Source organism: Schistocerca serialis, chromosome 12 (genome assembly GCF_023864345.2).
Source record: "Schistocerca serialis cubense isolate TAMUIC-IGC-003099 chromosome 12, iqSchSeri2.2, whole genome shotgun sequence".
Taxonomy (NCBI): domain Eukaryota; kingdom Metazoa; phylum Arthropoda; class Insecta; order Orthoptera; family Acrididae; genus Schistocerca; species Schistocerca serialis.
The window spans coordinates 50,409,074-50,424,431 of NC_064649.1; positions in this window are offsets into that span (position 1 = coordinate 50,409,074).

Consider the following 15,358-nt stretch of genomic DNA (forward strand, 5'->3'; position numbering starts at 1 on the left):
ACATTTATCGTCTGGCAACTAATGCCGCGTGATGACGTTTGCGGTCGCACCACTCTGTACGAAGTAGAAGCTTCTAAGTTGTTGCAGTCACCAAGAAAGAGGCACAGAAATTCTAGTTTTAGTTTTTGAAAATTCAGTTTTTGGCTGCTTTTGCTGCCTTGTAGTTGACCTAGGACCTTAAGATTTTGCATGAACCGAACTCTGGCAGCCACATTACACGAGAAAAAGCGAGAAGTGGTAATTCGTAGTAAAAACCGCAGAAAACATAACGTTTTCAACATTTGTTTTCGAACTGACGTAACTGAAAATCTTCACATTGGACGCATTACTCTCAGAAACGTTAACATTTATCGTCTGGCAACTAATGCAGCGTGATGACGTTTGCGGTCGCACCACTCTGTACGAAGTAGAAGCTTCTAAGTTGTTGCAGTCACCAAGAAAGAGGCACAGAAATTCAAGTTTTAGTTTTTGAAAATTCAGTTTTTGGTTGCTTTTGCTGCCTTGTAGTTGACCTAGGACCTTAAGATTTTGCATGAACCGAACTCTGGCAGCCACATTACACGAGAAAAAGCGAGAAGTGGTAATTCGTAGTAAAAACCGCAGAAACCATAACGTTTTCAACATTTGTTTTCGAAATGACGTAACTGAAAATCTTCACATTGGACGCATTACTCTCAGAAACGTTTACATTTATCGTCTGGCAACTAATGCCGCGTGATGACGTTTGCGGTCGCACCACTCTGTACGAAGTAGAAGCTTCTAAGTTGTTGCAGTCACCAAGAAAGAGGCACAGAAATTCAAGTTTTAGTTTTTGAAATTTCAGTTTTTGGCTGCTTTTGCTGCCTTGTAGTTGACCTAGGACCTTAAGATTTTGCATGAACCGAACTCTGGCAGCCAGATTACACGAGAAAAAGCGAGAAGTGGTAAATCGTAGTAACAACCGCAGAAAACATAACGTTTTCTACATTGTTTTCGTATCGACGTAACTGAAAATCTTCACATTGGACGCATTACTCTCAGAAACGTTTACTTTTATCGTTTGGCAACTAATGCAGCGTGATGACGTTTGCGGTCGCACCACTCTGTACGAAGGAGAAGCTTCTAGGTTGTTGCAGTCACCAAGAAAGAGGCACAGAAATTCAAGTTTTAGTTTTTGAAAATTCAGTTTTTGGCTGCTTTTGCTGCCTTGTAGTTGACCTAGGACCTTAAGATTTAGCATGAACCGAACTCTGGCAGCCACATTACACGAGAAAAAGCGAGAAGTGGTAATTCGTAGTAAAAACCGCGGAAAACATAACGTTTTCAACATTTGTTTTCGAAATGACGTAACTGAAAATCTTCACATTGGACGCATTACTCTCAGAAACTTTTACATTTATCGTCTGGCAACTAATGCAGCGTGATGACGTTTGCGGTCGCACCACTCTGTACGAAGTAGAAGCTTCTAAGTTGTGCAGTCACCAAGAAAGAGGCACAGAAATTCAAGTTTTAGTTTTTGAAATTTCAGTTTTTGGCTGCTTTTGCTGCCTTGTAGTTGACCTAGGACCTTAAGATTTTGCATGAACCGAACTCTGGCAGCCAGATTACACGAGAAAAAGCGAGAAGTGGTAATTCGTAGTAACAACCGCAGAAAACATAACGTTTTCAACATTTGTTTTCGAAATGACGAAAGTGAAAATCTTCACATTGGACGCATTACTCTCAGAAACGTTTACATTTATCGTCTGGCAACTAATGCAGCGTGATGACGTTTGCGGTCGCACCACTCTGTACGAAGTAGAAGCTTCTAAGTTGTTGCCGTCACCAAGAAAGAGGCACAGAAATTCAAGTTTTAGTTTTTGAAAATTCAGTTTTTGGCTGCTTTTGCTGCCTGGTTGTTGACCTAGGACCTCAAGATTTTGCATGAACCGAACTCTGGCAGCCACATTACACGAGAAAAAGCGAGAAGTGGTAATTCGTAGTAAAAACCGCAGAAAACATAACGTTTTCAACATTTGTTTTCGAAATGACGTAATTGAAAATCTTCACATTGGACGCATTACTCTCAGAAACGTTTACTTTTATCGTCTGGCAACTAATGCAGCGTGATGACGTTTGCGGTCGCACCACTCTGTACGAAGGAGAAGCTTCTAGGTTGTTGCAGTCACCAAGAAAGAGGCACAGAAATTCAAGTTTTAGTTTTTGAAAATTCAGTTTTTGGCTGCTTTTGCTGCCTTGTAGTTGACCTAGGACCGTAAGATTTTGCATGAACCGAACTCTGGGAGCCACATTACACGAGAAAAAGCGAGAACTGGTAATTCGTAGTAAAAACAGCAGAAAACATAACGTTTTCAACATTTGTTTTCGAACTGACGTAACTGAAAATCTTCACATTGGACGCATTACTCTCAGAAACGTTAACATTTATCGTCTGGCAACTAATGCAGCGTGATGACGTTTGCGGTCGCACCACTCTGTACGAAGTAGAAGCTTCTAAGTTGTTGCAGTCACCAAGAAAGAGGCACAGAAATTCAAGTTTTAGTTTTTGAAAATTCAGTTTTTGGTTGCTTTTGCTGCCTTGTAGTTGACCTAGGACCTTAAGATTTTGCATGAACCGAACTCTGGCAGCCACATTACACGAGAAAAAGCGAGAAGTGGTAATTCGTAGTAAAAACCGCAGAAACCATAACGTTTTCAACATTTGTTTTCGAAATGACGTAACTGAAAATCTTCACATTGGACGCATTACTCTCAGAAACGTTTACATTTATCGTCTGGCAACTAATGCCGCGTGATGACGTTTGCGGTCGCACCACTCTGTACGAAGTAGAAGCTTCTAAGTTGTTGCAGTCACCAAGAAAGAGGCACAGAAATTCAAGTTTTAGTTTTTGAAATTTCAGTTTTTGGCTGCTTTTGCTGCCTTGTAGTTGACCTAGGACCTTAAGATTTTGCATGAACCGAACTCTGGCAGCCAGATTACACGAGAAAAAGCGAGAAGTGGTAAATCGTAGTAACAACCGCAGAAAACATAACGTTTTCTACATTGTTTTCGTATCGACGTAACTGAAAATCTTCACATTGGACGCATTACTCTCAGAAACGTTTACTTTTATCGTTTGGCAACTAATGCAGCGTGATGAGGTTTGCGGTCGCACCACTCTGTACGAAGGAGAAGCTTCTAGGTTGTTGCAGTCACCAAGAAAGAGGCACAGAAATTCAAGTTTTAGTTTTTGAAAATTCAGTTTTTGGCTGCTTTTGCTGCCTTGTAGTTGACCTAGGACCTTAAGATTTAGCATGAACCGAACTCTGGCAGCCACATTACACGAGAAAAAGCGAGAAGTGGTAATTCGTAGTAAAAACCGCGGAAAACATAACGTTTTCAACATTTGTTTTCGAAATGACGTAACTGAAAATCTTCACATTGGACGCATTACTCTCAGAAACTTTTACATTTATCGTCTGGCAACTAATGCAGCGTGATGACGTTTGCGGTCGCACCACTCTGTACGAAGTAGAAGCTTCTAAGTTGTGCAGTCACCAAGAAAGAGGCACAGAAATTCAAGTTTTAGTTTTTGAAATTTCAGTTTTTGGCTGCTTTTGCTGCCTTGTAGTTGACCTAGGACCTTAAGATTTTGCATGAACCGAACTCTGGCAGCCAGATTACACGAGAAAAAGCGAGAAGTGGTAATTCGTAGTAACAACCGCAGAAAACATAACGTTTTCAACATTTGTTTTCGAAATGACGAAAGTGAAAATCTTCACATTGGACGCATTACTCTCAGAAACGTTTACATTTATCGTCTGGCAACTAATGCAGCGTGATGACGTTTGCGGTCGCACCACTCTGTACGAAGTAGAAGCTTCTAAGTTGTTGCCGTCACCAAGAAAGAGGCACAGAAATTCAAGTTTTAGTTTTTGAAAATTCAGTTTTTGGCTGCTTTTGCTGCCTGGTTGTTGACCTAGGACCTCAAGATTTTGCATGAACCGAACTCTGGCAGCCACATTACACGAGAAAAAGCGAGAAGTGGTAATTCGTAGTAAAAACCGCAGAAAACATAACGTTTTCAACATTTGTTTTCGAAATGACGTAATTGAAAATCTTCACATTGGACGCATTACTCTCAGAAACGTTTACTTTTATCGTCTGGCAACTAATGCAGCGTGATGACGTTTGCGGTCGCACCACTCTGTACGAAGGAGAAGCTTCTAGGTTGTTGCAGCCACCAAGAAAGAGGCACAGAAATTCAAGTTTTAGTTTTTGAAAATTCAGTTTTTGGCTGCTTTTGCTGCCTTGTAGTTGACCTAGGACCTTAAGATTTTGCATGAACCGAACTCTGGCAGCCACATTACACGAGAAAAATCGAGAAGTGGTAATTCGTAGTAAAAACCGCAGAAAACATAACGTTTTCTACATTGTTTTCGTATCGACGTAACTGAAAATCTTCACATTGGACGCATTACTCTCAGAAACGTTTACATTTATCGTCTGGCAACTAATGCCGCGTGATGACGTTTGCGGTCGCACCACTCTGTACGAAGTAGAAGCTTCTAAGTTGTTGCAGTCACCAAGAAAGAGGCACAGAAATTCAAGTTTTAGTTTTTGAAAATTCAGTTTTTGGCTGCTTTTGCTGCCTTGTAGTTGACCTAGGACCGTAAGATTTTGCATGAACCGAACTCTGGGAGCCACATTACACGAGAAAAAGCGAGAACTGGTAATTCGTAGTAAAAACAGCAGAAAACATAACGTTTTCTACATTGTTTTCGTATCGACGTAACTGAAAATCTTCACATTGGACGCATTACTCTCAGAAACGTTTCCTTTTTTCGTCTGGCAACTAATGCCGCGTGATGACGTTTGCGGTCGCACCACTCTGTACGAAGTAGAAGCTTCTAAGTTGTTGCAGTCGCCAAGAAAGAGGCACAGAAATTCAAGTTTTAGTTTTTGAAAATTCAGTTTTTGGCTGCTTTAGCTGCCTTGTAGTTGACCTAGGACCTTAAGACTTTGCATGAACCGAACTCTGGCAGCCACATTACACGAGAAAAAGCGAGAAGTGGTAATTCCTAGTAAAAACCGCAGAAAACATAACGTTTTCAACATTTGTTTTCGAAATGACGTAACTGAATATCTTCACATTGGACGCATTACTCTCAGAAACGTTTACATTTACCGTCTGGCAACGAATGCAGCGTGATGACGTTTGCGGTCGCACCACTCTGTACGAAGTAGAAGCTTCTATGTTGTTGCGGTCACCAAGAAAGAGGCACATAAATTCAAGTTATAGTTTTTGAAAATTCAGTTTTTGGCTGCTTTTGCTGCCTTGTAGTTGACCTAGGACCTTTGATTTTGCATGAACCGAACTCTGGCAGCCACATTACACGAGAAAAAGCGAGAAGTGGTAATTCGTAGTAAGAACCGCAGAGAACGTAACGTTTTCTACATTGTTTTCGAAATGACGTAACTGAAAATCTTCACATTGGACGCATTACTCTCAGAAACGTTTACATTTATCGTCTGGCAACTAATGCCGCGTGATGACGTTTGCGGTCGCACCACTCTGTACGAAGTAGAAGCTTCTAAGTTGTTGCCGTCACCAAGAAAGAGGCACAGAAATTCAAGTTTTAGTTTTTGAAAATTCAGTTTTTGGCTGCTTTTGCTGCCTTGTAGTTGACCTAGGACCTTAAGATTTTGCATGAACCGAACTCTGGCAGCCACATTACACGAGAAAAATCGAGAAGTGGTAATTCGTAGTAAAAACCGCAGAAAACATAACGTTTTCTACGTTGTTTTCGTATCGACGTAACTGAAAATCTTCACATTGGACGCATTACTCTCAGAAACGATTACATTTATCGTCTGGCAAATAATGCAGCGTGATGGCGTTGGCGGTCGCACCACTCTGTACGAAGTAGAAGCTTCTAAGTTGTTGCCGTCACCAAGAAAGAGGCACAGAAATTCAAGTTTTAGTTTTTGAAAATTCAGTTTTTGGCTGCTTTTGCTGCCTTGTAGTTGACCTAGGACCTTAAGATTTTGCATGAACCGAACTCTGGCAGCCACATTACACGAGAAAAATCGAGAAGTGGTAATTCGTAGTAAAAACCGCAGAAAACATAACGTTTTCAACATTTGTTTTCGAAATGACGTAACTGAAAATCTTCACATTGGACGCATTACTCTCAGAAACTTTTACATTTATCGTCTGGCAACTAATGCAGCGTGATGACGTTTGCGGTCGCACCACTCTGTACGAAGTAGAAGCTTCTAAGTTGTTGCAGTCACCAAGAAAGAGGCACAGAAATTCAAGTTTTAGTTTTTGAAATTTCAGTTTTTGGCTGCTTTTGCTGCCTTGTAGTTGACCTAGGACCTTAAGATTTTGCATGAACCGAACTCTGGCAGCCAGATTACACGAGAAAAAGCGAGAAGTGGTAATTCGTAGTAACAACCGCAGAAAACATAACGTTTTCAACATTTGTTTTCGAAATGACGTAACTGAAAATCTTCACATTGGACGCATTACTCTCAGAAACGTTTACATTTATCGTCTGGCAACTAATGCAGCGTGATGACGTTTGCGGTCGCACCACTCTGTACGAAGTAGAAGCTTCTAAGTTGTTGCAGTCACCAAGAAAGAGGCACAGAAATTCAAGTTTTAGTTTTTGAAAATTCAGTTTTTGGCTGGTTTTGCTGCCTGGTTGTTGACCTAGGACCTCAAGATTTTGCATGAACCGAACTCTGGCAGCCACATTACACGAGAAAAAGCGAGAAGTGGTAATTCGTAGTAAAAACCGCAGAAAACATTACGTTTTCAACATTTGTTTTCGAAATGACGTAACTGAAAATCTTCAGATTGGACGCATTACTCTCAGAAACGTTTACATTTATCGTCTGGCAACTAATGCAGCGTGATAAAGTTTGCGGTCGCACCACTCTGTACGAAGTAGAAGCTTCTAAGTTGTTGCAGTCACCAAGAAAGAGGCACAGAAATCCAAGTTTTAATTTTAGAAAATTCAGTTTTTGGCTGCTTTTGCTGCCTTGTAGTTGACCTAGGACCTTAAGATTTTGCATGAACCGAACTCTGGCAGCCACATTACACGAGAAAAAGCGAGAAGTGGTAATTCGTAGTAAAAACCGCAGAAAACATAACGTTTTCAACATTTGTTTTCGAAATGACGTAACTGAAAATCTTCACATTGGACGCATTACTCTCAGAAACGTTTACATTTATCGTCTGGCAACTAATGCAGCGTGATGACGTTACCGGTCGCACCACTCTGTACGAAGTAGAAGCTTCTAAGTTGTTGCAGTCACCAAGAAAGAGGCACAGAAATTCAAGATTTAGTTTTTGAAAATTCAGTTTTTGGTTGCTTTTGCTGCCTTGTAGTTGACCTAGGACCGTAAGATTTTGCATGAACCGAACTCTGGGAGCCACATTACACGAGAAAAAGCGAGAAGTGGTAATTCGTAGTAAAAACCGCAGAAAACATAACGTTTTCTACATTGTTTTCGTATCGACGTAACTGAAAATCTTCACATTGGACGCATTACTCTCAGAAACGTTTACTTTTATCGTCTGGCAACTAATGCAGCGTGATGACGTTTGCGGTCGCACCACTCTGTACGAAGGAGAAGCTTCTAGGTTGTTGCAGTCACCAAGAAAGAGGCACAGAAATTCAAGTTTTAGTTTTTGAAAATTCAGTTTTTGGCTGCTTTTGCTGCCTTGTAGTTGACCTAGGACCTTACGATTTTGCATGAAACGAACTCTGGCAGCCACAAAATACGAGAAAAAGCTATAAGTGGTAATTCGTAGTAAAAACCGCAGAAAACATTACGTTTTCTGCATTGTTTTCGAAATGACGTAACTGAAAATCTTCACATTGGACGCATTACTCTCAGAAACGTTTACATTTATCGTCTGGCAACTAATGCCGCGTGATGACGTTTGCGGTCGCACCACTCTGTACGAAGTAGAAGCTTCTAAGTTGTTGCAGTCACCAAGAAAGAGGCACAGAAATTCTAGTTTTAGTTTTTGAAAATTCAGTTTTTGGCTGCTTTTGCTGCCTTGTAGTTGACCTAGGACCTTAAGATTTTGCATGAACCGAACTCTGGCAGCCACATTACACGAGAAAAAGCGAGAAGTGGTAATTCGTAGTAAAAACCGCAGAAAACATAACGTTTTCAACATTTGTTTTCGAACTGACGTAACTGAAAATCTTCACATTGGACGCATTACTCTCAGAAACGTTAACATTTATCGTCTGGCAACTAATGCAGCGTGATGACGTTTGCGGTCGCACCACTCTGTACGAAGTAGAAGCTTCTAAGTTGTTGCAGTCACCAAGAAAGAGGCACAGAAATTCAAGTTTTAGTTTTTGAAAATTCAGTTTTTGGTTGCTTTTGCTGCCTTGTAGTTGACCTAGGACCTTAAGATTTTGCATGAACCGAACTCTGGCAGCCACATTACACGAGAAAAAGCGAGAAGTGGTAATTCGTAGTAAAAACCGCAGAAACCATAACGTTTTCAACATTTGTTTTCGAAATGACGTAACTGAAAATCTTCACATTGGACGCATTACTCTCAGAAACGTTTACATTTATCGTCTGGCAACTAATGCCGCGTGATGACGTTTGCGGTCGCACCACTCTGTACGAAGTAGAAGCTTCTAAGTTGTTGCAGTCACCAAGAAAGAGGCACAGAAATTCAAGTTTTAGTTTTTGAAATTTCAGTTTTTGGCTGCTTTTGCTGCCTTGTAGTTGACCTAGGACCTTAAGATTTTGCATGAACCGAACTCTGGCAGCCAGATTACACGAGAAAAAGCGAGAAGTGGTAAATCGTAGTAACAACCGCAGAAAACATAACGTTTTCTACATTGTTTTCGTATCGACGTAACTGAAAATCTTCACATTGGACGCATTACTCTCAGAAACGTTTACTTTTATCGTTTGGCAACTAATGCAGCGTGATGACGTTTGCGGTCGCACCACTCTGTACGAAGGAGAAGCTTCTAGGTTGTTGCAGTCACCAAGAAAGAGGCACAGAAATTCAAGTTTTAGTTTTTGAAAATTCAGTTTTTGGCTGCTTTTGCTGCCTTGTAGTTGACCTAGGACCTTAAGATTTAGCATGAACCGAACTCTGGCAGCCACATTACACGAGAAAAAGCGAGAAGTGGTAATTCGTAGTAAAAACCGCGGAAAACATAACGTTTTCAACATTTGTTTTCGAAATGACGTAACTGAAAATCTTCACATTGGACGCATTACTCTCAGAAACTTTTACATTTATCGTCTGGCAACTAATGCAGCGTGATGACGTTTGCGGTCGCACCACTCTGTACGAAGTAGAAGCTTCTAAGTTGTGCAGTCACCAAGAAAGAGGCACAGAAATTCAAGTTTTAGTTTTTGAAATTTCAGTTTTTGGCTGCTTTTGCTGCCTTGTAGTTGACCTAGGACCTTAAGATTTTGCATGAACCGAACTCTGGCAGCCAGATTACACGAGAAAAAGCGAGAAGTGGTAATTCGTAGTAACAACCGCAGAAAACATAACGTTTTCAACATTTGTTTTCGAAATGACGAAAGTGAAAATCTTCACATTGGACGCATTACTCTCAGAAACGTTTACATTTATCGTCTGGCAACTAATGCAGCGTGATGACGTTTGCGGTCGCACCACTCTGTACGAAGTAGAAGCTTCTAAGTTGTTGCCGTCACCAAGAAAGAGGCACAGAAATTCAAGTTTTAGTTTTTGAAAATTCAGTTTTTGGCTGCTTTTGCTGCCTGGTTGTTGACCTAGGACCTCAAGATTTTGCATGAACCGAACTCTGGCAGCCACATTACACGAGAAAAAGCGAGAAGTGGTAATTCGTAGTAAAAACCGCAGAAAACATAACGTTTTCAACATTTGTTTTCGAAATGACGTAATTGAAAATCTTCACATTGGACGCATTACTCTCAGAAACGTTTACTTTTATCGTCTGGCAACTAATGCAGCGTGATGACGTTTGCGGTCGCACCACTCTGTACGAAGGAGAAGCTTCTAGGTTGTTGCAGTCACCAAGAAAGAGGCACAGAAATTCAAGTTTTAGTTTTTGAAAATTCAGTTTTTGGCTGCTTTTGCTGCCTTGTAGTTGACCTAGGACCTTAAGATTTTGCATGAACCGAACTCTGGCAGCCACATTACACGAGAAAAATCGAGAAGTGGTAATTCGTAGTAAAAACCGCAGAAAACATAACGTTTTCTACATTGTTTTCGTATCGACGTAACTGAAAATCTTCACATTGGACGCATTACTCTCAGAAACGTTTACATTTATCGTCTGGCAACTAATGCCGCGTGATGACGTTTGCGGTCGCACCACTCTGTACGAAGTAGAAGCTTCTAAGTTGTTGCAGTCACCAAGAAAGAGGCACAGAAATTCAAGTTTTAGTTTTTGAAAATTCAGTTTTTGGCTGCTTTTGCTGCCTTGTAGTTGACCTAGGACCGTAAGATTTTGCATGAACCGAACTCTGGGAGCCACATTACACGAGAAAAAGCGAGAACTGGTAATTCGTAGTAAAAACAGCAGAAAACATAACGTTTTCTACATTGTTTTCGTATCGACGTAACTGAAAATCTTCACATTGGACGCATTACTCTCAGAAACGTTTCCTTTTTTCGTCTGGCAACTAATGCCGCGTGATGACGTTTGCGGTCGCACCACTCTGTACGAAGTAGAAGCTTCTAAGTTGTTGCAGTCGCCAAGAAAGAGGCACAGAAATTCAAGTTTTAGTTTTTGAAAATTCAGTTTTTGGCTGCTTTAGCTGCCTTGTAGTTGACCTAGGACCTTAAGACTTTGCATGAACCGAACTCTGGCAGCCACATTACACGAGAAAAAGCGAGAAGTGGTAATTCCTAGTAAAAACCGCAGAAAACATAACGTTTTCAACATTTGTTTTCGAAATGACGTAACTGAAAATCTTCACATTGGACGCATTACTCTCAGAAACGTTTACATTTACCGTCTGGCAACGAATGCAGCGTGATGACGTTTGCGGTCGCACCACTCTGTACGAAGTAGAAGCTTCTATGTTGTTGCGGTCACCAAGAAAGAGGCACATAAATTCAAGTTATAGTTTTTGAAAATTCAGTTTTTGGCTGCTTTTGCTGCCTTGTAGTTGACCTAGGACCTTTGATTTTGCATGAACCGAACTCTGGCAGCCACATTACACGAGAAAAAGCGAGAAGTGGTAATTCGTAGTAAGAACCGCAGAGAACGTAACGTTTTCTACATTGTTTTCGAAATGACGTAACTGAAAATCTTCACATTGGACGCATTACTCTCAGAAACGTTTACATTTATCGTCTGGCAACTAATGCCGCGTGATGACGTTTGCGGTCGCACCACTCTGTACGAAGTAGAAGCTTCTAAGTTGTTGCCGTCACCAAGAAAGAGGCACAGAAATTCAAGTTTTAGTTTTTGAAAATTCAGTTTTTGGCTGCTTTTGCTGCCTTGTAGTTGACCTAGGACCTTAAGATTTTGCATGAACCGAACTCTGGCAGCCACATTACACGAGAAAAATCGAGAAGTGGTAATTCGTAGTAAAAACCGCAGAAAACATAACGTTTTCTACGTTGTTTTCGTATCGACGTAACTGAAAATCTTCACATTGGACGCATTACTCTCAGAAACGATTACATTTATCGTCTGGCAAATAATGCAGCGTGATGGCGTTGGCGGTCGCACCACTCTGTACGAAGTAGAAGCTTCTAAGTTGTTGCCGTCACCAAGAAAGAGGCACAGAAATTCAAGTTTTAGTTTTTGAAAATTCAGTTTTTGGCTGCTTTTGCTGCCTTGTAGTTGACCTAGGACCTTAAGATTTTGCATGAACCGAACTCTGGCAGCCACATTACACGAGAAAAATCGAGAAGTGGTAATTCGTAGTAAAAACCGCAGAAAACATAACGTTTTCAACATTTGTTTTCGAAATGACGTAACTGAAAATCTTCACATTGGACGCATTACTCTCAGAAACTTTTACATTTATCGTCTGGCAACTAATGCAGCGTGATGACGTTTGCGGTCGCACCACTCTGTACGAAGTAGAAGCTTCTAAGTTGTTGCAGTCACCAAGAAAGAGGCACAGAAATTCAAGTTTTAGTTTTTGAAATTTCAGTTTTTGGCTGCTTTTGCTGCCTTGTAGTTGACCTAGGACCTTAAGATTTTGCATGAACCGAACTCTGGCAGCCAGATTACACGAGAAAAAGCGAGAAGTGGTAATTCGTAGTAACAACCGCAGAAAACATAACGTTTTCAACATTTGTTTTCGAAATGACGTAACTGAAAATCTTCACATTGGACGCATTACTCTCAGAAACGTTTACATTTATCGTCTGGCAACTAATGCAGCGTGATGACGTTTGCGGTCGCACCACTCTGTACGAAGTAGAAGCTTCTAAGTTGTTGCAGTCACCAAGAAAGAGGCACAGAAATTCAAGTTTTAGTTTTTGAAAATTCAGTTTTTGGCTGGTTTTGCTGCCTGGTTGTTGACCTAGGACCTCAAGATTTTGCATGAACCGAACTCTGGCAGCCACATTACACGAGAAAAAGCGAGAAGTGGTAATTCGTAGTAAAAACCGCAGAAAACATTACGTTTTCAACATTTGTTTTCGAAATGACGTAACTGAAAATCTTCAGATTGGACGCATTACTCTCAGAAACGTTTACATTTATCGTCTGGCAACTAATGCAGCGTGATAAAGTTTGCGGTCGCACCACTCTGTACGAAGTAGAAGCTTCTAAGTTGTTGCAGTCACCAAGAAAGAGGCACAGAAATCCAAGTTTTAATTTTAGAAAATTCAGTTTTTGGCTGCTTTTGCTGCCTTGTAGTTGACCTAGGACCTTAAGATTTTGCATGAACCGAACTCTGGCAGCCACATTACACGAGAAAAAGCGAGAAGTGGTAATTCGTAGTAAAAACCGCAGAAAACATAACGTTTTCAACATTTGTTTTCGAAATGACGTAACTGAAAATCTTCACATTGGACGCATTACTCTCAGAAACGTTTACATTTATCGTCTGGCAACTAATGCAGCGTGATGACGTTACCGGTCGCACCACTCTGTACGAAGTAGAAGCTTCTAAGTTGTTGCAGTCACCAAGAAAGAGGCACAGAAATTCAAGATTTAGTTTTTGAAAATTCAGTTTTTGGTTGCTTTTGCTGCCTTGTAGTTGACCTAGGACCGTAAGATTTTGCATGAACCGAACTCTGGGAGCCACATTACACGAGAAAAAGCGAGAAGTGGTAATTCGTAGTAAAAACCGCAGAAAACATAACGTTTTCTACATTGTTTTCGTATCGACGTAACTGAAAATCTTCACATTGGACGCATTACTCTCAGAAACGTTTACTTTTATCGTCTGGCAACTAATGCAGCGTGATGACGTTTGCGGTCGCACCACTCTGTACGAAGGAGAAGCTTCTAGGTTGTTGCAGTCACCAAGAAAGAGGCACAGAAATTCAAGTTTTAGTTTTTGAAAATTCAGTTTTTGGCTGCTTTTGCTGCCTTGTAGTTGACCTAGGACCTTACGATTTTGCATGAAACGAACTCTGGCAGCCACAAAATACGAGAAAAAGCGATAAGTGGTAATTCGTAGTAAAAACCGCAGAAAACATTACGTTTTCTGCATTGTTTTCGAAATGACGTAACTGAAAATCTTCACATTGGACGCATTACTCTCAGAAACGTTTACATTTATCGTCTGGCAACTAATGCCGCGTGATGACGTTTGCGGTCGCACCACTCTGTACGAAGTAGAAGCTTCTAAGTTGTTGCAGTCACCAAGAAAGAGGCACAGAAATTCTAGTTTTAGTTTTTGAAAATTCAGTTTTTGGCTGCTTTTGCTGCCTTGTAGTTGACCTAGGACCTTAAGATTTTGCATGAACCGAACTCTGGCAGCCACATTACACGAGAAAAAGCGAGAAGTGGTAATTCGTAGTAAAAACCGCAGAAAACATAACGTTTTCAACATTTGTTTTCGAACTGACGTAACTGAAAATCTTCACATTGGACGCATTACTCTCAGAAACGTTAACATTTATCGTCTGGCAACTAATGCAGCGTGATGACGTTTGCGGTCGCACCACTCTGTACGAAGTAGAAGCTTCTAAGTTGTTGCAGTCACCAAGAAAGAGGCACAGAAATTCAAGTTTTAGTTTTTGAAAATTCAGTTTTTGGTTGCTTTTGCTGCCTTGTAGTTGACCTAGGACCTTAAGATTTTGCATGAACCGAACTCTGGCAGCCACATTACACGAGAAAAAGCGAGAAGTGGTAATTCGTAGTAAAAACCGCAGAAACCATAACGTTTTCAACATTTGTTTTCGAAATGACGTAACTGAAAATCTTCACATTGGACGCATTACTCTCAGAAACGTTTACATTTATCGTCTGGCAACTAATGCCGCGTGATGACGTTTGCGGTCGCACCACTCTGTACGAAGTAGAAGCTTCTAAGTTGTTGCAGTCACCAAGAAAGAGGCACAGAAATTCAAGTTTTAGTTTTTGAAATTTCAGTTTTTGGCTGCTTTTGCTGCCTTGTAGTTGACCTAGGACCTTAAGATTTTGCATGAACCGAACTCTGGCAGCCAGATTACACGAGAAAAAGCGAGAAGTGGTAAATCGTAGTAACAACCGCAGAAAACATAACGTTTTCTACATTGTTTTCGTATCGACGTAACTGAAAATCTTCACATTGGACGCATTACTCTCAGAAACGTTTACTTTTATCGTTTGGCAACTAATGCAGCGTGATGACGTTTGCGGTCGCACCACTCTGTACGAAGGAGAAGCTTCTAGGTTGTTGCAGTCACCAAGAAAGAGGCACAGAAATTCAAGTTTTAGTTTTTGAAAATTCAGTTTTTGGCTGCTTTTGCTGCCTTGTAGTTGACCTAGGACCTTAAGATTTAGCATGAACCGAACTCTGGCAGCCACATTACACGAGAAAAAGCGAGAAGTGGTAATTCGTAGTAAAAACCGCGGAAAACATAACGTTTTCAACATTTTTTTTCGAAATGACGTAACTGAAAATCTTCACATTGGACGCATTACTCTCAGAAACTTTTACATTTATCGTCTGGCAACTAATGCAGCGTGATGACGTTTGCGGTCGCACCACTCTGTACGAAGTAGAAGCTTCTAAGTTGTGCAGTCACCAAGAAAGAGGCACAGAAATTCAAGTTTTAGTTTTTGAAATTTCAGTTTTTGGCTGCTTTTGCTGCCTTGTAGTTGACCTAGGACCTTAAGATTTTGCATGAACCGAACTCTGGCAGCCAGATTACACGAGAAAAAGCGAGAAGTGGTAATTCGTAGTAACAACCGCAGAAAACATAACGTTTTCAACATTTGTTTT